Genomic DNA, 6,000 nt, shown 5'->3' with positions numbered 1-6,000 from the left:
CAAGAAGCAACAGTGAAATGGAGATAGTGACAGATTTTATTTTCCCGGGCTCCAAGATCACTGCAGATGGGGACTGCAGCAAAGAAATTAAAAGACGTTTGCTCCTGGGGAGGAAAGCTATGGCAAATCTAGACAGCATCCTAAAAAGCAGAGACATCACCCTGCCAACAAAAGTGCGTTTAGTCAAGGCTATGGTATTCCCAGTTGCAATGTATGGATGTGAAAGTTGGACCATAAGGAAGGCCGAGCGTCAAAGAATTGAGGCTTTTGAACTCTGGTGCTGGAGAAGACTCTTGTGAGTCCCTTGGACTGCAAGGCGAACAAACCAGTCAGTCCTAGAGGAGATCAGCCCTGACTACTCTTTAGAAGGCCAGATCCTGAAGATGAAACTCAAATACTTTGGCCACCTCATGAGAAGGAAGGACTCCCTGGAGAAGAGCCTAATGCTGGGAGCGATCGAGGGCAAAAGAAGGGGACGACAGAGAATGAGGTAGCTGGATGGAGTCACTGAAGCAGTAGGTTCAAACTTAAATGGACTCCGGGGAATGGTAGAGGACAGGAAGGCCTGGAGGATCATTGTCCATGGGGTCGCGATGGGTCGGACACGACTTCGCACCTAACAACAACAACAACAACTGGTATTTCCAAGGTTGGAGAACTTTGTCCCTCTCCATTGCTCTAAAGGTTTGTAAACATTTGAAATGAGCAGAGAATGTCTGAAAATGTATCTAAAGGCTAACAAACTGGAAACAAAGTATTGCGTGTAACATGGGCAATTATTTATAGCACAATTAGAAATGAAATATTAATGTATATGGTACAATAGTATTGCTCTACCATGTGACATAATTTTTCATTACAACATAAAGTAAATGCAAAAATCCTTTAAGATTATACAGTTATTTCCCAATGCAGTAAAATGTGTTTTCTCCGAAGGAAAAATATTTATGTTGGCAGATGTAATCTTTCAACAGTTACCTGGTTTACACTTGGTTGGTGGTGCATGAGTGTGTGGGTGTGTGCATGCACCACCCATCCACCTGGTGCAAGTAGCTTTCATAGAATCATAGAGTTGGAAGGGGCCATACAGGCCATCTAGTCCAACCCCCTGCTCAACGCAGGATTAGCCCTAATCATCCTAAAGCATCCAAGAAAAGTGTGTATCCAACCTTTGCTTGAAGACTGCCAGTGAGGGGGAGCTCACCACCTCCTTAGGCAGCCTATTCCACTGCTGAACTACTCTGACTGTGAAAAACTTTTTCCTGATATCTAGCCTATATCATTGTACTTGAAGTTTAAACCCATTATGCGTGTCCTCTCCTCTGCAGCCAACAGAAACAGCATCCTGCCCTCCTCCAAGTGACAACCTTTCAAATACTTAAAGAGGGCTATCATGTCCCCTCTCAACCTCCTTTTCTCCAGGCTGAACATTCCCAAGTCCCTCAACCTATCTTCATAGGGCTTGGTCCCTTGGCCCCAGATCATCTTCGTCGCTCTCCTCTGTACCCTTTCAATTTTATCTACGTCCTTCTTGAAGTGAGGCCTCCAGAACTGCACACAGTACTCCAAGTGTGGTCTGACCAGTGCCGTATACAATGGGACTATGATATCTTGTGATTTTGATGTGATGCCTCTGTTGATACAGCCCAAAATGGCATTTGCCTTTTTTACTGCTGCATCACACTGCCTGCTCATGTTTAGTTTACAATCCACAAGTACTCCAAGGTCTCGTTCACACAGTGTTACCTAGAAGCGTATCCCCCATCCAGGGCATGCTTTTCATTTTTCTGACCCAGATGCAGAACTTTACACTTATCTTAATTAAATTGCATCTTGTTCTCATTTGCTCATTTTTCCATTGTGTTCAGATCTCGTTGAACTCTGTCTGTATCTTCTGGAGTATTTGCCAGTCCTCCCAATTTGGTGTCATCTGCAAACTTGATGAGTAGTCCCTCCACCCCCTCATCTAGATCATTAATAAATATGTTAAAAAGTACCGGGCCAAGCACCGAGCCCTGAGGTACCCCGCTACTCACCTCTCTCCAGTCTGATGAAACACCATTGACAACAACTCTTTGAGTGCGGTTCTCTAACCAATTCACTATCCACCTAACTATCTGAAAATCCAAATTGCAGTCCTTCAACTTATCCATCAGAACATCATGGGGAACCTTGTCAAAAGCTTTACTTAAATCCAAGTAAATGACATCAACCGAATTTCCCCGATCCAGCAAACCTGTTACTTGGTCAAAAAAGGAAACCAGGTTGGTCTGGCAGGACCTGTTGGAGACAAATCCATGCTGACTTCCTTGAATCACCAAATTGTCCTCCAGATGTTTGCAGATCGCTCCCTTTAATATCTGCTCCATTATCTTCCCCACAACAGAGGTCAGACTCACTGGTCTGTAGTTTCCCGGGTCATCCTTCCTCCCTTTTTTGAAGATCGGAATAACATTTGCTCTCTTCCAGTCCTCCGGGACATCTCCAGTCCTTAAATAGGTTCCGAAGATGATGGACAAGGGCTGTGCAAGTTCTCTGGAAAGTTCTTTGAGTACTCTCGGGTGCATTTCATCCGGACCAGGGGATTTGAACTCATCCAGTGCAGCTAAATGCCTCTCGACAACCTCTCTATCCATGTTAACCTGCCACCCAGATACTGTCCTTTGGCTATGGCCATCTCTAGATGTGCCTAACCCCTTTGACCTGTGGGAAAAAACAGATGTAAAATAGGCACTAAGCCTTTCTGCTTTCTCTGCATCTTCCGTTAGAGTTTGTCCATCCGCACCCAACAGTGGGCCTATTGCCTCCTTTACTTTACGTTGGCTCCTCACATAACTGAAAAATCTTTTCTTGTTACAATGGGCTTCCCTAGCCAATCTTAGCTCACTCTCAGCTTTGGCCTTTCTGATGATTGATCTACAGTGCCTAGTAACCTGTAGGTACTCTTCTTTAGAGCTCTGTCCTTCCCTCCATTTCCTGAACATTTTCCTTTTCTTTCTTAGTTCCTCTTGAAGTTCTCTGTTCATCCAAATAGGCTTCTTAGAGCTCCTGCAGTGTTTTCGTCTTTCTGGGATAGTCATTGATTGAGCATGCAATAGCTCCTGTTTGAGTAGCGCCCACCCTTCACATGCTCCCTTCCCTTCCAGCATTCTCGTCCATGGTATGACACTCATCATGTCTCTGAGTTTATTAAAGTTTGCCCTACGAAAATCCAACATCCGTGTCTGGCTACAAGCTTCCTTGGCTCCCCATCTCAAAAGGAATTCTATGAGGACATGGTCACTTTCCCCTAGGGTCCCCACCTCCTTCACCTCATCCACCAACTCTTGCCTGTTGGTCAGTATTAAGTCCAGTATGGCTGAACCTCTTGTGGGTTCATCTACCATTTGATAAATGAAATTGTCAGCCAGGCAGGTCAGAAAGTTGCATGACTGAGGACGCTTCGCAGAGTTTGTTTCCCAGCACACATCTGGGAAATTGAAGTCACCCATGATGACAAGGTCCTGCCGCTTGGATATTTTCTCAAGCTGCTCACAAAGTGCAGCATCCACATCCTCTTGTTGGTCAGGCGGTTGGTAGCAGACACCAACCACCACACTGTTTGTTTTCCCCTCGCTTATTTTCACCCAGATGCTTTCCACTGTAGATATGCTCTCCTTCACTAGAATTTCCTGACAGGTAAGCCCCTTCCTCACATACAGTGCCACTCCTCCACCTCTTTGATCTATTCTGTTTTTTTCTGAACAGTTCATATCCATCCACCATTACATTCCAGTCATGAGAATCATTCCACCAAGTTTCTGTGATGCCTACTAGATCATACCTTTCCATCAGCATGAGAAGTTCCAGCTCTTCCTTTTTATTGCCCATGCTTCGGGCGTTAGTATAAAGACATCTGAATCCTTTTACTTTTGGTTCCCTATGAGCTGGCCTTGCCGGTTGGGCTGCCTCCGATCGTTTTCCTTCCATACACTCCCTATGTTGATCGTCTCCTTCCCCTAGTGGCTTTAGTTTAAAGCTCTCCTGATGAATCTCCCCAGGTTCCTGCCAAACACATTCTTCCTCAGTTTCGATAAGTGCAGTCCATCAGATGCTAGTAGGCCTTCCTCAAGAAAGCCTATCCCATGGTCCCAGAAACCAAATCTCTCCTGCCGGCACCAACTACGCAGCCAGTCATTCACCTCCATTATCTTCCTCTCCCGATGCATTCCTCTTCCCTTGACAGGCAAGATTGAAGAGAATACCACTTGTGCCCCCATTTGCTTGAGCTTCCTCCCCCATCTTTCTTAGGGAGTGCATCATCATCTATAAATCATAGTCATCACATATCGATATGAAAACATTACTGACAAACAACCCTCATTAGAATATAAACCTGTACAGAGCCAGAATTTATGCTAAATAAATAAGGGTCTTTCATCTTCATAGTAATAAATTCATAAAAGGCTCTTAAAAACATGAAATTAACATATAAAAGACATTGATCCTTACACAACTTGCATGTATAATTTGGAAATGGTCCTTTCACTGCTTAAACAATGTTCTTAAATATATGAGGAATAACATATTTGTGTTTAGTCCAGCAAGTTTGCAAGATTGTAACCAAAAAATAAATTGTTTACAGAGATGTTTCCCTGAAATGGCAGCTTTGGAGAGTGTTACCAAGATCCACAGGGTTACTAAGACCCACACTTCTCTCAGAGCTCTCTCAGCTCCACCTACCCCACAAGGTGCCTGTTGTGGAGAAAGGAAGGGAAGGCGATTGTAAGCTGCTTTGAGATGCCTTAAGATAAGAGAAAAGAGGAGTATTAAAACCTTACACTAAAGAAAGGTCACAGAGCATAACTTGTGTCAAATAACTTTAAATGCTGGCACATATGTCTTGGCTCCATGAACTTTGCAGGGATAGTAGTAACAATCTTAATGCTCCCCCCACTTGCCATAGATTGCCAATTCTTTCAGGAAAGCTTCTGTGATTGGACACCCCAGTTCCACCATTAGTCCTCTTTATTTCTTCAGGCTGTCCAACCACCTGTGTGTCCATGTACCACCCACCCACTTGGTGCAAACAATACAACTCAGGGAGAGGTTTTTTTTTATGTGTGATTCTTCAGGCAGCTCCTAAGCTCCTTAGGGCTGAAATGCAGCCCTCACAAGCATGCTTGGTAGTGTTTTGGTTCAGGCAAACACCTGGGGCAAAAGACATAGTCCAAAAACAGTTCAGCATCTAAGTAGCTATTCAAGAGCCCAAGCATTTAATCAGTCATATCCAAAGCACACAAGGGCTGTGGACAAGTTAGATCTATGCTGGCTCTTCCTTTTCTAGCAGCTATTATCGGGAGTCAGTCAAGACCAGGTGCAACTCCTCCACCTGCTGAGTCACCCAGGAACAGGTGCAACTCCTCAATGGCTGAGCAGCCTACAGGTCAATCAGCCCAGATCCTTCAGTGACTCACAGGGAAAGGCTGGCAGTGCTAGGCTGCCAATCATACCCTACGGCACCACTCCTGTACCTCCCCTCCAGGTCCACTTTCTCTGGTACTCCAAAGGCTCTGGCAAGCCCAGGGATAAACTGGAGGCTGCAGGCCCGAGGACATGGCACACTGACTTCAGTATGAGACTTCCTGTCTGCGCCTCACAGTTTCCATCCTGTCTGGTAGGTTTTTCTGCAGCATCTGAGGACTGGGCATCTGAGGGCTTCCTCCACGTCTTCCTCATTCGAGGAGGTGTTAGCAGGCAGCCCGTGATACCTGGTGTTGCAAGGGACCCCCATCCCCCATCTCTGCAGTCCTAGTGCTGAAAGCCAGCATGGTGTAATGGTTAAAGTGCGGCGACCTCTAATCTGGAGAACTGGATTTCATTCCCCACCTCTCCACATGCAGCCACCTGGGTGACTTTGGGCCAGTCAGTTCTCTCAGAGCTCTCTCAGCTTCACCTTCCTCAAAGGGTGTCTATTGTGGGGAAAGGAAGGGTAGGTGGTTGTAGGGTACTTTGAGATTC

At 45.4% G+C, this 6,000-nt stretch overlaps 1 protein-coding gene across 1 annotated transcript in view; it reads left to right on the top strand.

The window, feature by feature from the left end:
* The first annotated feature begins 5,637 nt into the window (after positions 1-5,637).
* Positions 5,638-6,000, top strand: part of TP53BP2 (tumor protein p53 binding protein 2) — a 70,313-nt gene continuing 69,950 nt past the window's right edge. Inside the window, exon 1 of the mRNA XM_077340400.1 lies at positions 5,638-5,656. The gene's annotated coding sequence lies outside the window, so the exon portion shown is untranslated. The remainder of the gene's footprint in view (positions 5,657-6,000) is intronic.

The sequence above is a fragment of the Paroedura picta genome, chromosome 1 (assembly GCF_049243985.1).
Source record: "Paroedura picta isolate Pp20150507F chromosome 1, Ppicta_v3.0, whole genome shotgun sequence".
Taxonomy (NCBI): Eukaryota; Metazoa; Chordata; class Lepidosauria; order Squamata; family Gekkonidae; genus Paroedura; species Paroedura picta.
This window is presented reverse-complemented; position numbering and strand designations above follow the sequence as displayed.